We start from the raw sequence: 21092 nt of genomic DNA on the forward strand, positions 1-21092 counted from the left end.
AATTATTTCCTCCTCTAGATCTTTACATGCAAAATAAACCAATGGTCAGGAGAGTGCCCCCATTTGTCTGCGGAGTTTCCTTGGTTATTGTATGTAAAACAGATACTGTCAGTCGATCAGCAGTATTGGAGAATGACTATTCTTATTTTAAGTGTTATATGTATTTTGAAAATAGCTTCATTTTTTTTTTTTTTTTTTTTACTATTTCTTAATCGTGACAAGAGAGACAGGGAATTGCCTGATTGATGATCATCCTTTTAGATGAGACGGCTGATTGACATGTGAACCAAAATATATGCATCAAGCACTTTAGTAAAAAGAGTATCTGTCAGTACATGCATGGGTTGTCTACCATCTTGATTCCCTTTTCTATGATGCCTGTGGCGTTAAAGTGTCACTATCGTTATATTTTTCAAAATCTAAATCAATAGTGGATGTGATATAAAGCAAGTTTGCAATATACATTTTTTTTTTAGTTGTGGAAAACACGGCACTTCCTGTTTTCTGACTTTTTTTTTTTTTTAATTAAATCTGCCTTCAGGAGACTGGACCTGGATTTCTGGTAAGTTCAGCTTTGTTTTACAGCATGATAACAAAAAAAAAACAAAAACTAATGTATATGGCAGACTTGCTTTATATCACGTCTCCTATTGATTTAGATTTTAAAAGTTATAACGACAGGGACACTTTAAGGGTGCGTTCACACCTACAGGATCTGCAGCAGATCTACAGCAGATTTGATGCTGTGGGCAGTTATTTAAATGAAATCTGCTGCAGAAAATCAGCTGCAGATCCTGTAGGTGTGAACGCACCATAAGGTGGCGTGTCATCTCTGCATTTTCTCCTAAGTGCACCGATAGGTCAGCGACATAGAACTTCTGCCCCCAGAGTCGCACTATAGAGTATTATATGATATGTAGTCTTAGTATGTCATTTTTTTTTAACCCTGTTAACTTTTACGCATATCAGAGCAATGTCAGACTTCATCTCGTAGGATACACTAGAAAATCTGCACCTAAGCAATTGAGCGAGGAGGTATATAACTTTGCAGCATAGACTCATCTACTATATCACTGCATTCCAAATTTCTTCAGCAGCAAGAAGTGGCATAGAAATGAAGAGATAGGATGAAGCTGGGTGGGGAGGAAAGGGTCTGGTAGCTGCCAGGCAGGATCTAATGCACAATATGGTAATCATGCAGTTCTCAGAAAGTCAGCCACACAGAAGAGACTGAGCTCCTGGCTACATGTAACAGTGTGCACTGAACTGGTGGTCACATGACCAAGCTGCAGTAATGGAATGTCTTGATGCAGCTTAGTAGCTGGGATGAAACAGATCACACTACAATAATACTGGGTGTGAGCGTGAATTATGCAAGCATAATACAAATCAAGCAAAAAAAAAAGTTCCACCATTATGTTGACATTAAAATAAATAAATAAATACAGGAATACCTCCTGTGATTAGAACTTTTTCTGCATTACAAAAGGATGTATAAAATCTGTTTACCAGAATTAGGAAAATCGCAGAAACTGAGGAACCGGTGACCCCATTACATAACATCTATTGTCCAAGAAAAGTGTGACATTTGACAGGCTTCCCTGCCTTGGGATGGGAACGTAGAGGATGACTGATATCCCTTTTCCTGATATTGTCTGAGCTTTGTGTCTGTCAGGGGAAAACATAAACAGAACGGAAGAATAATGTGTTTCCATATAGAACTTATGTGGAAAACTGAGGAAATTGATGCATTTCTACTACAGGGAAAATGATCAAGGAAAAGATTGAAATAATTCTTATGGTGTGACTATGTAAGCATTACTGTCATTTGCAGTAACTTTTGACGTGTCAGAACTTACTGATTGCACTGGGTGCCACTCCTGATACCCACTGAGATACATTAAAGGGGTTATCCAACGCTACAAAAACATGGCCACTTTCTTTCAGAGAAAACACGACTCTTGTCTCCATTTCAGGTGCGGTTTGTAATTAAGCTCCATTTACTTCAATAGAACGGAGTAGCAAAACCCAGCCGAATCTGGAGACAAGAGTGGGGCTGTCTCTGGAAGTGGCCATGTTTTTGTAGCGCTGGATAACCCCTTTAAGGAGTGCACGGCAGCACGTGTTAATCCTTCAGCTGTCAATCAAATCCGACTTGTTCACTTCATTATAGTCTATGGAATGAACATGTTGGACATTCTGTCAGCTGGAGGGTGGAGCATACTACTGCACCCCCCCCCCAGCTGCATGACTAAATTTCAGCAGGTGTTAGGAGTGAAGCCCCGTGCTGTAAGTAAAGGCTGTATTACACGGCCAATATTCTGGATATGCAAGCCCTGATCAGCGCTCACTTATTGAGCCTATTCAAGGAATGGAGATATAGATATAGGTATAGTGTTAGTGATAATAAGCTTTATACATGTTTATCCATGCTCCCTGGTATTATCACTCCAGAGTAAGGGCCCTATTCCACAGTAACGATAATCGGCCGGATCGGCCCCATTTGGCCCGATTCGGCCGATTATTGTTCGGTGAAATAGAGAGAACGATCAGCCTATGATCGTGTCATCGGCTGATCGTTCATTTAGGGCCAGACCTAAAATCATCGTTCCCCCACCGCGCATCGCTACGGTTGAATAGTGGTGCATGGCGGGCAATTGACGATTTGACAAGCAGCAGCATCATACATTACCAGTCCAGGCTTCTTCCCCGCACTGTGGTCATCCCTGGGTCCCGCGCGCTCTATCTTCAGAATGGCCGGTCAGCTGACGGAGTGCTCAGCCAATCACAGGCCGGGACCGCCGCGGCCTGTGATTAGCTGAGTGCTCCGTCAGCTGACCGGCCATTCTGAAGATACAGCACGCGGGACCTGTGGGTGGAGACAGCGTGGAGAAGAAGCCTGGACAGGTAATGTATGATGCTGCAAGGACATCGGTAACAATGTCCCTGCAGCCCTCGCTCAACGATCATCGGGCCGTGGAATAGGCCCAGTAAATAAGCGGCGATCTAGCAGATTGCCGCTCATTTACATCGTTGATCGGGCCCTTCTCAGCCCGTGGAATAGGACCCTAAGACGGAACTGCTGTGGCCAGTGATTGCCTGAGCGGGCTGTCACTTCAGAGAAAGGCAGCTACAGGTATAGGGCAGAAGCTAAAGGAACACTAGGAAGCGTGGACAGGTATGTATAAAGTTAATTATCTTTTTTTTTTCATCAGCTGTCAGCTTCGCTTCAGTATTATTTTTATTACAGTAATCTCCTGAATCATCTCAGGACAAGCAGGCCAAAAACCCTGCGAATGTGTAGATTTAGTAAAACTTTTTTCTACACCTCCAGTCCCTTGGATCTTCTTTTAGGGTATAAACCCACACACCGTATATGCAGCGTATTTACTGCTGCGATACGCAGCAAACTCGCAGCAAACTCGCAGCAGATTAGATCTAAATAACTGAACACAGCATGAAATCTGTACCAACAAATCTGCTGCGTATTTGTTGCGTATCTGCTGCATATACGGTGTGTGGGTTTATACCCTTAAACAATACGAAGTGGTTAGGTGGACAACCCCTTCAAGCTCATCATGGGGGCCAGCAAGGGTTTGTTGTGAGCAAAATAGTTAATCTTTTACCCAGGGCGAGAATCACTATTGTGTATCGATCTTTGCGCTATGTTTTTGTGTGGAAGTGCAAATGAGTATATAAATGTAAATTAATATATATATATATATATTTTTTTTTAATAAAGCATATGATAAAAACTATATTGCATCTAGTAATGTAAAGGTAAGGGTGGTCTGGATTAGTACTTTTTTTTTTTTTATAATTGTAATTTTTTATTAATTTTTACAAATTTGTACAATGAAGAAGAACAAATGAAAATATAGACTGGACTTCGTATACAAAGGCTCTGGATTAGTATGTTTAATGTTTGAATTGCCCCATGGAGTTAATCTAAGGGAATGGATGGTTCCCTGCCGAATGTCTGTACTTGCTGATTATTGTATTGTGCTGGGTTCACAGGACAGCTGACCCATCACATCCTGCATATCACTTCCAAGGGCCAGGCAGGAAGTCGGCTACACAGACAGCCAAGGATCTCAGCCAGATCGGTGTCATGTTAGATGTCAGGAAGTAGCACGGTCACATTGGACCACAACAAGAAAAAGTTATCACTGCAGTTTTGGCATTGAGTATCAGGGTTTCTTGTGTCATTGCAGAATCCGAGACTGAGCCCATCTGTGGCTAAACTTATGTTGGCTTCTCTAGGAGGGGATGTCTGGAGGGGGCTACGTTTGTATACAGCTAATAGATAAGAGACCAGATTGCAAGTTATAGTCAAATTCTTAGCTAGTCGTTCCCTTGCTGGATGTAATATGGAATGCACAGGCAGGCAGGGATTATTCATATGAGCAAGATTTTATGTATCCTGCTATATAGTGTTCATATACAGTTTTTCATCTAAAACGTGTGTATATATCTAAAAAAGAATTGGCACGAACAGTAAATGAATCCAATGGTGAACCTTAATTTGTGTCAAAAATTAACATAATAGCCCAACTTTGCTGCATCTGTTGGGGGAGAGGGCAGTTGTGAGGCCTTTATAGGTGTCACCGATCCTGTCAAAATCAGTAGGTCGTAGAATAGGACATGTACACATTGCACTGAGCATTGGACATTTGCCTTGGCAGCTCCCTCTTATAGCCTACAGCAACGTCTATGCACTTCAAATGTTAGCGTGGACGAGAGAGAGGGGCCGGACAATCCCTTTAATACAAGAAGGGTTTTCCAGCATCTTAAGTGTCCAACACAGCGGAAGCCAGGAGTGCATATTTCTTTGGGGTGAAAACAGACGGTCATCATGTAAAAATGTTTTATTCTCCTGAAGTGCTAAAATGTTCTAATATACAGTACATTGCGGTCTGAGCTGGGATCTCAGGGTCGATCTGGAGGTGCTTGCCTGTTTATTTGTTTGTGCACCTAATGAAAACATAGACTAGACGTAGCCATAACTTTCCGATACAGTAGGGGAAAGACCTTCACGTACAGAGAAAATGTTAGTCGCCTGTTTCTGTCAGCAAATGTGACTGCTTCCAGGAGATGGCGGAATAGAGAAGTAGTTTAACACTACCATATGAAAGCGAATGTACCATCAAGTTTTTTTTTAGTTTTTTTTTTATATACATAATTAGACCAGTGCAGGGGTGACAGGGCCTTGTCCTGCACACGTTGCCGGTCCATTCCTGGACACCCGCCCAGCCTGAAGCACTGAAGGTGGGCCTGCCTGCCCCCAGTGTGATGAAACCCCTTTAGTGACGCAGCTCTATTAGAATCAATGGAGCCGCGTCACAGAGGGGAGGAGTTTCATCATATTTGGGCCGCTGGGCCTGCCTCCAGTGCTTCAGGCTGAGCCAGTGCCCGGGAATAGACCAACATCGTGTGCTGGTACCGGCGATGGCACTGGCATCCCTGTGCTGGTGCCGGTCTTACTGATGTAGAAAACTTAAAGCGATTTACCTGATGGTACATTTGCTTTAAAGACACTTTTTGGCCTGGCCAATCATATGATGTTTGCCTTGCGTTGCCTTAGATGACATGGAGGGAGAAAGGGTTACTGATGTAACAAGGTACAGTGTAGGCAGAAATTAAATAAACAGCAGCAGCACAGCAAGGAAAGGGTTACACTTAACTGTGAACTGCTTACTTTTTAGGAAAGGGGTAGATCTTTTGTAGAAGGCAGGCTCACAGCTTGCATGCACACTCTCTTCTCCATAGCTCTAGCTAAGCCCCACCCCCACTTTCTCTTAAAGAGGACCTGTCACCCCCCCCCCCCCCCCATGCCGGGGCAGAGCCCGGCCGACCTTCCCCGTGGAGACCCTTATACTTACCTCATGCACGAAGTCCCGCTCCTGGACCCGCTCCCGTTGCTGTCGGAAGCCCAGCGCGGGCTCATCAGAGATGAGTCCGACGCTCATAGAGCTGCTGTAGATGGTTGATTTTCTATAAATGTCTAAAGTAGATAAACTCTTTAAAGGCTTGGGGATTTTTTTTCTATTGCCAATTCATTACCAGTTTTTTTCTTCAGTTATGGAGACCAAAAATATATGTATACACTGGGTGACAGGTGGTGAGTCACAGAATGAGTTAAGTCTCCTGCTCTGTCAGAGACCTAGAAAACCTGTGAATTAGGAGAATTCAGAGACACTTACCAGTAATGCATTGACTTGGTTTTCAGTCCTACCTGTGGTTAGACTGGTATTCTTGATTTCCTCTCTGTGCAGACAATCTCGTATTACTTTAGAGGTTGTGAATGTGTTCTTAAATGTTTTATTAAGTAGGACAGATGTTTAGTTAATTATATGGAAGACATTCAGCCCGGTTTGGTGCTTGGCGTGTCTGGTGTCATCACTGTTGTCCCAGTGCAGCTGCCTGTCATGCTGGGGAGCGATAATTCCTGCCGCCCATGTTATTTTCCAAGAGGATTTCACAGCATATAATAAGTTGTAAATTAGAATCAGGGGCCAGATGTAACTCTTTGGAAGTTTTTCCATGGGTTTTAAAGTTTTATGTGGCATTATCTTGAAAAGTTCCTGAGAAAACATCTTGTTTGTGTTGTTCCACCTCTCAGCAGGACCAGCTGAATGCCGGCTAGAGGTGCAGTAAACTTAGGCTGTTTGCCCCCCTTTCAGGCTTAGCGTAGTGGGAGGAGTCACTGCTAACCTAAACATAAGGGCAGAGCAGCTGCACCGAGGTCTGTAATAGAGCTCTGTGCAAGCACTTCTCTCCGATAGGCTACATTCACATGCAGCAGGTTAGCCACCATTTAACTAAATCCACAATAAGCATATTGTACATGCATGACAGATACTGTGCGTATATTTAAAGGGGTTGTTTGGGCAGGATTCTTTTAGGCAGTATGTCCAGGCAGGGGGTGAATGACAACAATGACTTGTACTTACCTTCGTGGCTGCTGCCATTTTTATCCTGTCTCTGTTGTGCTCTGCCTCAGGCGATATGACTGATTGACTGAACAGGCCTGTTATGTCATGTCCTTGAACCCAGAAGCGGCCACACAATGGGCATTGGAGCAGGATGACCAGTAGCAATGCAGGAGCGAAATAGCAAAGTACATGATGTTTTATGTTTCACCCCCTCCCTGGGCATACAGTTTAGTCGTGAGCAGTCATTGGCGAACTTACCGAATGTTTGGGCTTGCGTGAAACAGCCTTTGGCTGTATGTATGTTTTTCACGACTTCTTAGGGCTGAATCCAGCTTCTCCAGGCATCAGGAGTGAAATGCCAATCATTTCGGTCTGGACAAAACCAAATATTAGGTGAAATTGCTCATCACTGCTTAGAGTTTTGCCTGAAATAAAAATGTAATTATCCATACGGAGCCACTGAGCATTTTTTTCATTGTCTCCTTGATAATCTATGGCGTTGCAGTATGTGTGGTCACCATACCGAATCCATTAATCAGTGGCTCTACATTCCGGGGGAGAAAACATGGTGTAAAGTGAAACTGGCTCAGTTGCCCCTAGCAACCAATCAGATTCCACCTTTTATTTTCCAAAAAGTCTGTGAGGAATGAAAGGTGGAATCTGATTGGTTGCTAGGGGCAACTGAGCCAGTTTCACTTTACACCTTATTTGATGAATCTTCCCCTCCATTTCTTTATTTTTATACATTGCTGCCATGTTACACAGAGCTGTACAAAGATTGTCATTTTTCACATCGGTCCGCGTTCCAAATGGGGGCTCACAATCTAAAGTCCAAATTCAGCTATTCATTTGTATATTTGGAGTTTGAGAGAAGACCAGATTACCCTGAGGAAACCCACACTAACATGGGGAAAACTTATAAACTCTATGCTTTCTGTTCAATGGACGCCATAAAAATCTACGGTTTTGGAGGGGATTTAAACCCAGGATCCCCATTAGCTGAGGCACCAGGTTAGCTGCCCAGACTCTACGTGAATATTAATTTTTATTTATTTATTTATTTATTTTTTTAGAGAGGAGATGTCATTGTTCTGTTCGGGAAATTCCTTCTCTGTAGCAATTAGCCAACCTCTGATTGCATGAATCCCTGGATATCAACTTTTAGGCGGCCTTTGGTGAGGCAGGGCACATACTCACACTAGTCCTCAAAAGAAAAACAGATCTCTGCAGCCTTTTAACTTCCAATTTATAGAAATAGTATTGCTTGCAATTCTACCCTGTTTAACATAACAAATGAATTAAAGTCATGAACTGAATGGAACCCCCTCCTCTTGCATATGTCCGATATTTATGACATATCCTGTTGATATGCCATAAATGTTCAGATAAGGATACATCATTCTGTTTCCCACCATTAATATAACTACGCAATACAATAACTTGCTTTTTTTTTATATCCCTAAGCCTTTTATCCTTTTACATAATGGCCTTGTCCTGTTAGCTCCGCGTGTCCTTAATAATTCATATGCATGGGGGGTTATTTGGGACATTTTTTCAGCTTGTCCTTGAGGTTTAGTAATACATATTCTCCCCCTAGTTATTCCACTCGCTGGTGGTCTGCAAGTAAAGAATCCATGTCCGGGCCACCGTGCTGTCGCTGAGGATGAGGAGTCATGTGCTCTTTTAAGTTAATAGCTGCTGCAAGTTATAACCCGAGTTTCTGAAGTGTTTTCAGACTTGGAACAATAATGGAACTTTTGATTTTTTTTTTTCTCTCTCTCTCGAAAGCATTTGAGATTTGATACGTGATCATGCGTTACATTCCTCTGGAGTAATTTCTGCACACACAAAATGAAGAGGGTTCTGGAAGTAAGGATTGTTTTCTATTATCATGTTTGTAATTGGCTAATAACCTTTTTAGGGCCCTATTCCACCGGGCGATTATCGTTCAGATTATCGTTTAATCGTTCGAATCTAAACGATAATCGTTATGTGGAAATGAAGTTAACGATTAACAGAACGAGAAATCGTTGATCGCTATATAAGAAAAAAACGTTCGCATTGAATAAGACGTTGTTCGCAGTTGATACGAACGCAATAGCGAAGAAAAAACGATCGCAAATACGATCATAAGTAATGATTATCGTTCCATGGAAATGAGTGAACGTTTTCAGGTCTTATGCAATAGCGGTCGTTTGAGATCGTTAACGATTATGTGAACGATAATCGTCCGGTGGAATAGGGCCCTTAGTCTGAATAGAAGAAGATCCAGCTGATTGAAGGCCCTGTCCATCATCTATGTTTAAAAGAGATGTGTGAGCTTACTGTGCCATTCTGCCGCTGAATCCTGTTGCCTGGAAAATGTAAATGTTATTGTATAGGATCTATATTAAGATTCTTATCTTGGATTTTTGTTTTTTGTTTACTGATTTTCTATTAGTTTGTAGTATACTGTGCTTTCAGTTCCATAAAACCAAAACAGGGGGAATTAGATTTTAACACAAAAAGTATGAAGGTAAAAAAAAATAAATAGTCGCCCCATTGGAATTTCTGTTCTGTTGGACAGGTCGTGGAGTTTTACACTTGGAAGACGGCCGTATTAACTCCATATGCTCTTAAAGGGCATATGGAAAAGGGTTTTCCAAGAATAACATCTTTTTAAAATCCCTAAAGGGGTCCTAAACTTTTTGATAAAAATAGGAATAGCAGGAATTGTTTCCATCGAAAAGTTTTCATCCTAGTAAGTCTGATTAAAACACAAATTTTGTATGTTTAAACCAAGTCAGATACAGCGGATATTTATTCCCTATTATTATTATTATTATTGGGGGGGGGAAAGTACAATGTATCCCAATCTATGCTAATGTCACAGCCTTTCTAGATCGCACGTAATGTCTGTCTATGAACTGTATTACTGTACAAAAGAATGAACATCTCAATATAAGTAAAGGAGGGAAAGAGACATATTTATCCATAAACGATAAAGGGTTTTTCTTTCTGTGATCTTGCTGCGTGTTCTACATTTGCCTACAGGATATCAATAACTTTTTGTTGTTCAAAACCTAACTACTTAGTTATACTGTAATTATAATGCTATTAGACGTCTTTGAAGAGTTCACGGACCACATACAGTCATGTGAACAAAAGTAAACAACCAACATAATTTATTTATCAAAAAGTAGGCCAAAATGAAGCAGAAGCAGTGTGTAAAAAAAAGCCCTTACTTCCATAGGTAATTCACCAAAACAACTTTTCTTTATAATCAACTGCTGTAAGTCTGTAAGTAAGTACTTCATTGGATTTTTTTACTGATCTCACTGAGCTTAGTGATTGCTGTGTTTTTTTGGTCTACTTTTCATTGCCCCTGTTAGCCAGAATCCTGCTCCACACTGATGAGGGGCAAATATCCCGAAACAGCTGTCTGTGGATAGATGCTTGGCTTGGTAAACCCTTGTCATGTCGCAATACTTGCAACTAAGTTAGACTTTAACGCATAAAGGGGCCACCTTAGTAGTTCCCTTTTTATGTTCCAATACTCACAACCAAGGGGCACTAAAAGGGCTATGTATTAAGGTGGTTTGGTGATCTCCCCACTGGGAGGCACTCCTTGGCAACAGGTTTTCCTTCCCTGGAGGGATATGTGGCTATTCCTGTGTTTTGAGACTCACTACTAAGGCTCCACGGAAATCTCATTTGCACAGCTGCCGTATGTCCTGCAGGAAGTGGTGTATTCTTTCCAGTCTGGAGCAGGATAGGTTTTTTATGGGGATTTGCTATTGCTCTGGACAGTTCCTGACATTGACAGAAGTGGCAGCAGAGAGCACCGAGTCTTCTGCACTTCTGGCACCAGTTGATGTGAAAGAAAATTTTTTTTTTGGGTGAACAACCCCTTTAAGAAGGTAAGTAGCAGCCAGGTGCTGCTAATGAAATGTATTTGAGTAAATGCTAGACTGATAAAGTCATAGAGAAAACTATAGCGAGATGGTTCTACAAGTATTCATATGGCCTACCTAGCCTTTCATGCATGGCTCTTCCATTTTAGCTTCCTTTTTCTTAAATGATGACACTGTAGAATTTGTTGTGTTGGTCATTTGAGGTTGTTTACACCCAATTTTTAGACTTTTGAGGAATAGGTGTTTTTTTTTTATGTCCTGGTGTCCATAGATAGATAGATTACAAGACCACTGGTTAGCTTTCATGTGTGACCACTCTTACGGTTGTGTGATTTAACTCGTCTGCAGGAATTACTTTATGTACATGAACTATTCTTCATTACCAGTAGCAGAGAGTATGTTCTACGTGACGGAAGTTGCAGCTACACAGTAACACGACAAACTTTGCCCCAGATAGTTCACATGTCATAAAGCCATAGCTAGATTATCTCTGTAGTTCCCGTCTTTAGTGTAATTGCTGGAGCTCGGTGTTATGTATGACAGAATAGGATAATAAAGCAGGGAGGTCTGAACAGGTTTCTATAGCCCGGAGCTGTGTTGTGTTCAGATCTTGGACAAACCTGTATTTTGAGTGTGTTACATATTTCACACTGCGACTTAACAGAAGTATTAAAACATTTAAAGGATTCTATAGCTTTACAACTATGCTTGTAAAAAGCTAAAACAGGGATAGGGGAACCTTTAACCCACCAGCTGGTGCAAAACTACAGTTCCCATCATGCCAAAACTTTGATGGAAATTATAGTTGTGCAGCAGCTGGAGGGCCAAGGTTCCCTATCTCTGGGCAAAAAAACTGGTGCGCAGCTACAGCTCAAGCATTTATGTTCTTGTAGGGCTTGTTCACATGATGGATTTTTCTGTCAGTAGAATCACTTAAAGGTTTAAAGAAAATCTGTGGCAGAGGTGAATGCTTGGAATGCAACTAAAGATTTGCAGTTTCGCATGCTGTGCAAAAGCCCCTGACGTACACCTCTAGTGGAAGGTTACAATGTATTCTGCTGTATAAATAAAAGTATACTATACTGATGTGTATCAGCCCAGGGTAGGCCGAAAGGGTCCTCTCTTGGTTGTTTGGGTGAATGGATCCCTATGGATATGCTACCCTGATATGTTATACGTATAATAACAATGTATAGAAGTGATTTATACAATATCAGTGATGTAATGCCTTAGGGTGCATTCACACGTTCCACGCGGTCTGTGCACGAATCATGCGATACGGACCGGGATTCAAAACTTCCGGCATCGAGTTATAAAACAGTTGAAATTTTTGCGCTGAAACAGCCGCGTATCTGTATTCAGAGCTTGATGTCGGGAGTTCTGAAATCTGGTCCGTAGAGCATGGTCTGTAATTGCAGAACATGTGAATGACCCCAATTTCAGTTTTTTTGTTCTATCATAGGAGCCTAATAATGAAAATTTGCCAGAAATCTTGCATGGCAAACTTCAGCAGCTCCTGCTGCACTTCATTGAGTTATAATAGAGATGAGCGAACCTGGAGCATGCTCGAGTCGATCCGAACCCGAACTTTCTGCATTTGATTAGCGGTGGCTGCTGAACTTGGATAAAGCCCTAAGGCTATGTGGAAATCATGGATATAGTCATTGGCTGTATCCATGTTTTCCAGACAACCTTAGAGCTTTATCCAAGTTCAGCAGCCCCAGCTAATCAAATACCGAACGTTCGGGTTCTGGTCGACTCGAACCCGAACCCGGTTCGCTCATCTCTAGTTATAACAGGGTCTATCGCAGCTTCCTCATTTTGACTGGAAGAATAGGGTTGCATGCTGCAATACATTACGGAATTGGTGACATAAGGCCTGAATGAACAGTGCAGATGTGAACAGAGTCTTAGCTGAATAAGGAACATAGATTAATGTTACCATTGGGCTTGGAATTCTTCTTTTACATTTTATGACCTTAAACAATCACATGTACAGCATGGGATTCCATTTTCATGGCTCATCTTGCTTTTCCTTCCTATATAAACTCTCTAATTTAAGTCTTTTTGCAGACTAAAGTAAAGGCAGTGTGCACTGGAGATGCAGCCCTTATTTCAGTTCCTCACTCCAGCACTGAGATGTAAGCTTTAGACGTGGGCTGTATCTCAATTCACATAAAACCTCAATCTTAGCGCTGGCGCGACGGATTGAAACACGAGTTCTATCTCCTGATTCAGGGCAAGAAGTCCTATGTCTTTTTTTTTTTTTTTAATTTATATATTTATTTCTAATTTTTACATATATAAAGACTGTGTACAAAATATACCTTACATAGGAGGATACAAGGACAGCACATATTACACCACACAGTGTTACACACAGTTCATGAACAGACATTGCTATAAATTTACTCTCCTCTGTCTATTCCATGTATAGTCCAACTATACCGCCCCCAATCCCCCCTGAACCACCCCCACACTGGAAAGATAGAAAAATGAAGAGAAAAAAAATAAAATAAAAGTGTATGTATATTTAATAACTTTAACATTTTAAGGCCTAACTTTCCTCATCGGGAATCCTTGTGGTACTTCTGATGTTTAGAGACTACCCTCTGACCTCTGACACTCCATTATTGATGGAGCTCTAGTAGCGAGCCACCTCCTAGCTATCAAAAGTCTGCTGTAAAAAAAATAATCGAATAGATTCTTCCTTTAAGCTCTTACTTCTAACATTAGCTGGAGTATCCCCAAGAAGGGCTATAAGAGGAGAGGAGTCGATTCTACATTGTACCTTAACGGAAACACGATTAATAGTGAAGAGTGAATAGTATTCGATAGAATATGACGCTATTTTACCAGCCAATAAACAAGCTGGGGGGAGGGACAGGCACTAGGAATAGACAGGACTTTAAAAAAAAAAAAAAAAACCTCTGTAATTGGCTGGCTAAACTACGTCACCTCCTGAGTATACGAATAGGGGATTTCAGATTCATGTCACTTGCTGGTTGGAGCTAGAGAGGGACACACTGTATACCAGAGTGCGTACCGCTACAGCGAAACGTACGCTTCTAGTTTACATTCGTAATTTGTTCGTGAATGCTCAGTGTACTGGAACCTATCACAACATTTTTTTTTTGTTTTTTTTTTTGTTCGTGATCTGAACCGAAAATTGGGATGCTCGCTCATCACTAGTGTTTGATGCAGCCAGGCATGCTTCCCCTGCTGTCCTATATGCATTCCAGAGGTGTTGGCATTATATCGTATATCGAATATCGGGAGCTATTCAAATAAAATTTCGAATTATCAAATATTTTATTGGCATTATATCGTATATCGAATATACGAATATCGGGAGCTATTAAAATCAAATTCGAATTATCAAATATTTTATTATTCGCTCATCTCTAACGATTAAATATATCCCTCCAGTACCCTTCCAGGTCCCTACAATCCCAGAGCGTATGCATAAAAACCGCCGCGTCTTGTCCACACCTTGGGCAACTATCACTTTCCCTCCTATTAATCCTATATAAAAATTTAGGAGTACAATAAGTCCAATGGAGAATATGCCTTTTAGTCAGCCAAAGCTGATGACTGGCCTGCTTTAACTTTTCCTTAAGTTGGAGGATAGACCATAGCCATTAATCATATGTGACAGTGTTCTATCCAGTTGTTTCAAGAGATGCTGAACATATTTGTGGTTGACATTTAGTGGCGGTGACCACTAGAAATAAAGTTTAAAGCATTTACAGCCCAAATAAATGGATGTAAAGTTATAACTAGTTATTCCCCCACTTCTGTCTGTGAAAATTAAGGAAAAGTTGAACAACTTCTTAGCATTAGTTATTGAAGTTGTATTTCTACACTGAATATTCTTATTATGATATCATTCTGCGTGTTCTCAGAGAAACGACTGGCACAAGAAGGGGCACTGTCCTGCAATGAGTAATGATATAACCAGCGCCTTTTCATGGAGCATTTGTGGCATTCGCACAATCGGGCCATTTTAGTCGGTGCTAAAATGAAATTCCTGTTCTCCCCAGTAAACACTCATGACGTCCTAAAAATGAGTTGTCATTGTATCACGCTGCAAGGACTTCCATGAAATCCGTTTCACACCGAAAGTGTTCTTTTTATGAGGTCTCTTGGAATTCTGCCATAATGTCGTCTGATTGATGGGTTAACCGTCTGCATTAGCAGAAGAGACAGAGTCACATTTCAAGAGCACAGACGTCATATCCCCTTCCCCACCGGAGCTGTCCAGCTCAGGTTACTACCCAAGCAAAGCCTTAAAAAAAAAAAAACATATCAGCAAGCATATGCTCTTCCATGGCTTGTCCAGACTTAGCAAAGGGCATCTCTTACTAGATATGAAAAAAAAAATATTGTGTGATTTAGTGAAGGAAGAATTTTGAAAACTTTTTTTTATTTTTTTATTTTTTTTTAGGTGCTATTGAAAATTGTGCAAATTAAATATTTCCAGAAAATACAGTCTGCTGCCTGCCTAGAGGATTGTGCTCTTGAATCTGAAGAGGTTCAGCCTGGACTACAACATCATTTAAAGAACGTTCACTTAAAGGCTTCAAGAGGAAGGCAATGTGGCCATTGGGATAAACACATGTGCTGACCTTACCGCGCTGCTCGAGGTATAAGTGGGTAAGTGTTTTTCTTTACTATACAACAATGTTCATTTACTGTAAATTTGTCCAAGTGCTTTTATGTTGGAAATATCTTGACACTCGATGGCGGGGTATGGACTTTCGTAAGGGTGAACATAGTTGTATAGAGCACTTTCTGCTTGTCAGTGTTTATATTCCGTATTTCCTGTGCTATGTAATGTTTGTCATGTTTATCAGCAATATATTACATTATGTGAATGATGCACAAAAATACAACATGAGGCGTGTGTAAGGAGGTTAATGATTTACCCCAAACCTCACAATAATCGTAACATAGGTAATAAACACAGAATTAGTCACCCAAAAGCAGCTGGTGCCAACCAGGTTGTTGGCCAGTGGGTACCTGTACTTCACGCATGTCTGTGTAATCTGGCGGCCCTTCATGCATGCATTATATATCAGAAGATGACTTTGATGAGATTCTCCTTCAAATGTGTCATACCCAGCTCTATGAAATGAGCACAAATAGTATTTTCCTCATATAGAGACAAGCTGTTCCGAATGAATGTTATTCCTTACAGCAAAACACGCCTTACAGTTCCAATGATCATTGTTGACACTCACTTCACCACCACCACAGAGACTCGTGCATTACAATAATAAGGTTAAGTAAGGACTTTTTAGGACAAGAAGTAACCAGCTTTCTCTGGATGAAAGTTCTGTTTTGTACGTGATTTATAAATCGTTAAACCAACTCGAGCCTGTTGTATCCTGTTTAATATTTTTTCTTTTGGTATTTGCTGAATTTCTCTTTGAGGGCAAAGAGAACAACAACTGAAGTTAGTCATTTTTCCTATAAGGTGCTGCAAAGCAACTCACGTGAATGTATAGCAAAACTGACATACGTTCATTGAAATTAAGGTCATGTGCCCACTATGCAACCCCGGCGGATCTCAGCCGCGGTTTCTGCAGCTCACCCCCGCTCGCGGCTGTGCGCATCTCCGCCTGTGCCATAGGCTCTATTCTATGCACAGGCAGATTTAGCCGTCCACCCATTCGTTCTCTGGGCGGACGGCGGAATCTGCCTGACCATAGAATGGAGTCTATGGCACAGGTGGAATGCAAGCAGGGGCGAGCTGTCGAATCCATGTCGGCTGATCCGCCCGGGTTCTGTAGTGTAAAAGTAAAGTACTCCATAATAATAACGCTACAATGTTTTTTTGGGTTTTTTTTGCCTCTCCTTTTAAAGAGTTTTTCTTTTTTATAGTATGTTTTTTTTTGCCTCTCCTTTTAAAGAGTTTTTCTTTTTTATAGTATGTTTTTTAATTTCTAATTTATGATGCCCCAGTTGCTATACAAACTCTTTAATGTTATTTACCAGGGACATTAGATAATTTTATGTGTGCATGGGGTCTGTTTTAAATAAACAAAAGAAAGTAATACTTCCCTACCAAGGTTTGCCACAGCTCCCGGTTTGACATTATCCATTTCCTCACTCATTATTGCTATTTCCTGCTTCTAAGACCTACCTTTTTAGGTGGAACTGCCCGTGATCTACTGAACCTGACACTTCCTGGTGTTCAACGATTTTCGAACCATTTTTGGCTCAGAGTGGACCAAAATAGTATGTGCAAAGATAGCTTAAGGTTGAGTTCATATGCAGTATTTTCAGCAAAACTAAAAGTTGAATTGACCTAGAGAAAAACTATAGTTGATAGCTTTCTTATTCTTTGCTTTAAACCCACTCCTGGTTTTGCCCCCAAAATACCGAAATACTGACCTAAATTATATATGTGAACACAGCCTAACCCATATGTTTAGCCTATCAGTGAAGTGTAAGGCTCTAGTTTTGAGTATAGCTTGTAGTAAGAAAAGTACTTTATAATTTGTATAATATCACACAACTGAAATCATAACCCTAAGGCTACGTTCACACAGAGCAAAAGGAGCGGATTACGCAAGGAAATATTTCCGCCTGAAATCAACTGACGCTGAATTCCGAGCAGAATATAAGCAGAATGTAAGCAGAATCCCTGCGTATTCAGCTAGGAAAGTGTTCAGCTCGTAATCAGCTCTTGCCAAATTCAGCGCGGAATACTCGAGGAATCCGCGCTGAATCCGCATGCATTCAGCGCTGAAATTCAGCGAGTATTTGGTGAGTAAACTAGACTATACCAGAATATATACTAGAATCCTCCTCCCCCCCCTTTTCCCCATTTCCGCGCTGATTCAGCGAGTAATTTCCGCTTGTATTACGCTTGTATTCCGTGCTGAATACGCGCGTATTCCGCGCTGAAACAGAAAATCAGAGCCCCATTGATTTGTATAGGCTTCCGCTAGCGGAAGAATGAACATGTTCATTCTTCTGGCGGAAAGCGGATTAGTTCAGTGCGGAAATTCCACTGTGTGAACTGCAGAGCAGAATTTCCATTCAACACAATGGAAATTAGCTCTGCACCTATTTTAACGGCTGAAATTTCAGCGCTGATTCAGCGCAGAAATTCAGCTGCTTTTGCTCAGTGGGAACGAGCCCTTAAAAAGGAAAAAAAGTGGAATTTTGGAAATCACAGGATCGGTAATGATATATATGCAAGTTGATAAAAAAATAATGATTGTCTAATCAATGTTCTGCCAAACTGAATCTGGGCATGTAAATCCTCAAGATCCACTTATGGCAGCTCCCTTTGCAGTTGCCACTCAAAGATAGCCCACATATACGCAATAGGAGACACGTCCGATAAAACTGCAGGCCCATGGTAGCAGGTTTAGGCAACACAGGCTGCTCACAGTAGCATGAGAACAATGTGGCCTGACCTTGTCATGGTGAAAAGTTGTTCCTGGGAGATATTGTAGAAATGGCCGTGTGACTGGTTCTACAACCAAATCAGTGTAACCCTGATGAGTTAGTTGATCTGGAATGAAAACTAGATGTGTTTGGAGACTGTACATTATGCTGCCCTGTATTGGGCTCCAAGCACACAGAAGAAGGGGAAATTTATCAATGGGTTTGCGCCTATTTTTAGGTGAATAATTGGATTCTCCCGTTTTATGGTCTTAAGTTCTAGTTATGAACCAGTATTCGATGAGCTAATGTTTTTTAGATGCAATTTATTTTTATTTTACTTTTTTGAGTATTTACCCAAAAATTCACAAAGTCCGGGATGTGCACCCTATTTATAATTTGCAACTTTTTCGAAAATGGTGAATGCTTATGTCTGGTCAGTACCATGTGCATTTCCTTGCACAATTTTTTTACAAATATTTTGCAAATATTCCGAGATAATTCTATTAAATTAGTCCTATTCGGCTAGGTAAAAAGACAAATACTTTAGAAAAAATTGCACGTTTAAGACTTCCCGAGAAGCAGTGCTAATATTCGGAAGTTGTATGATTGCATCATCCTAGAGCACTTGCTTGACTACTTTGTTATTGCATGCAACTTTTTCACCTCTTGCATTTCACCGTTGCGACTCGGACACAGCTCCATATTTATCATTGGCCTACTACGCTTCACCTTTTTAGTACTTCAACTGCACAGCTCCTTCCTAGGGACATCATGGAGAATATTTAGACTAATATGACTAAGAAAGTTGCTAAAAATATCCAAATTTCATTACGTAAAACCAAAAGTTTTTTTTTTCTTTATTCCGAGTTTATTACTTTGCTGAAAGCAGCCTTTAACAGCTCTTGAACGCTGACCAGGAAAGTAGCTGAAGACTCCCGATGGTCGGCTTCCATCTGAAAATGGATTGAAGTTTTGTAAGTTTAGTAATAAGTATCCAGTTCTTCATCAGAAAATCCTCTCGTCTCTGTAGCTTTACACAGTTTTCCTCATGTGCAAATGACATTAACAAGCAAACAGGGATTTGTTTTTTACATTTAGGCTTATTATTGGCCGCGTCGTATTATCATGTCTAAAAACTGGCAGATAAAAACATTTGACTCATGCAGTTGCCCTTTCGTTTTGGTGATATCAGTTTTTTTCCTCTTCGTTTTATATTTAGAACAGCACTAGATCTGCCCCTACCGGTTTTGCTCCATTGATGCAAAATCTCCACCGGGATTCCAATCTACTATTCTTTCATTACATCCTAAAGCTAAGAACTTCACAGGGTTGGCTGCCTGTTCTAACACTTGTGGTTCAATGTAAACTTTGTTTTTTCACAGGTACATGTCTATTCTTTTTACATTGCAAGCATTGTGCAAGTATTTCACTTTCTTCTGGCAGGCAAACAATGACTTTACTGGCATCTCAAGGCACCACAAAGTCTGAATCAACAAGGAAGGGCATTCCATTGATATGCAGGACAATAAGCCTCTGCCAGGTCACATTAATTGTTAGGTGCTGAGCGGACAAGGTCTTGCTGGTTTTTCAAGTAGCTTTTTTTTTTTATCATTTGTTCTGCAAGGCTGTGCATGATACATGCGATTGAGCTCAATTTAATAGAAATAGAAATATATATTTAATAGAGAAATACAGAAAGTGATGCTTAAAGTGAGCCGAATCTTTAATTTTCCTTTAATAAAATAAGTTAATCTTCTTAATGTCTGCTTCAGGGACCCCCCTCCAGGGCGGATCTTTTGCTCTGCAGGGGCGGTGCTGATGTGTATGGTTGTACTATATATGGTTACTCCATTCTCAACAGTGAGAGCAGTGGAGACAGCCCATTCGGCTTGTTAGGCACTCATTGGCCAATAAGGCACCAATCCCAATGGTAATGGTAGCTAGGAAATGGAGGGGCCTAGTAGTGGCTCCACAGAAGTCATAAAGGTATAGTAACACGAACCTCCCCAAAAATGCGGTTTCAAGCACACATTGACTTTATTGTGTTCAAATAGGCATCTTTAATAAAAAGAAGCGACACTGGCGCATGTGGTACCAATATTCAAAAAGGGGTCAAAGAGTGATCCTGGAAACTACAGGCCCATAAGTCTAACATCTATAGTAGGTAAAGTATTTGAGGGGTTTGTAAGAGATGCTATACTGGTGTTTCTTAATGAAAATAATCTCATGACGCAGCACCAGCATGGATTTATGAGGGATCGATCTGATCGGCTTCTATGAGGAGGTCAGTTATAGACTGGACCTGGGGGAGGCTGTGGATGTTGTGTATCTGGACTTTTCAAAGGCATTTGACACTGTGCCGCATAAAAGGGTTGGTCTACAAAATGAGGATGCTGGGACTTGGGAAAAACATATGCAAATGGGTAAGTAGCTGGTTGTGTGATAGAAAACAGGGTGGTCATTGATGGAACATATTCAGATTGGGGTTTAGTTACTAGTGGGGTACCACAGGGCTCAGTTTTGGGCACCGGTATATAAGAAGGACACAGCTGAACTGGAGCCGGTGCAGAGGAGGGCCACAAAGGGAATGGGTGGGTTACAGTACCAAGACAGGTTATCAAGCTTGGAGATATTTACGCTAGAAAAAAGACGTCTTAGGGGCGATCTAATCACAATGTATGAAAGAACAGTACAGAGATCTTTGTAGTGGTCTTTTTACTCCTAGGTCTGTAAACAGGAAAAGGGGGCATCCTCTACGTCTAGGGGAAAGAAGATTTCATCATCAGCATCGGCGCGGGTTCTTTACTGTACAAGCAGTAAGACTGTGGAACTCTCTGCCACATGATGTTGTCATGGCCGA

The 21092-nt window shown here is 41.0% G+C and overlaps 1 protein-coding gene across 1 annotated transcript in view; it reads left to right on the top strand.

Annotated features, from left to right (window-relative positions):
- Window positions 1–21092, top strand: part of NEK6 (NIMA related kinase 6) — a 140796-nt gene that overhangs the window by 24281 nt on the left and 95423 nt on the right. Inside the window, exon 2 of the mRNA XM_069943870.1 lies at window positions 15276–15484. The gene's annotated coding sequence lies outside the window, so the exon portion shown is untranslated. The remainder of the gene's footprint in view (window positions 1–15275; window positions 15485–21092) is intronic.

Source organism: Dendropsophus ebraccatus, chromosome 10, assembly GCF_027789765.1.
Source record: "Dendropsophus ebraccatus isolate aDenEbr1 chromosome 10, aDenEbr1.pat, whole genome shotgun sequence".
In the NCBI taxonomy this organism is placed as follows: Eukaryota; Metazoa; Chordata; class Amphibia; order Anura; family Hylidae; genus Dendropsophus; species Dendropsophus ebraccatus.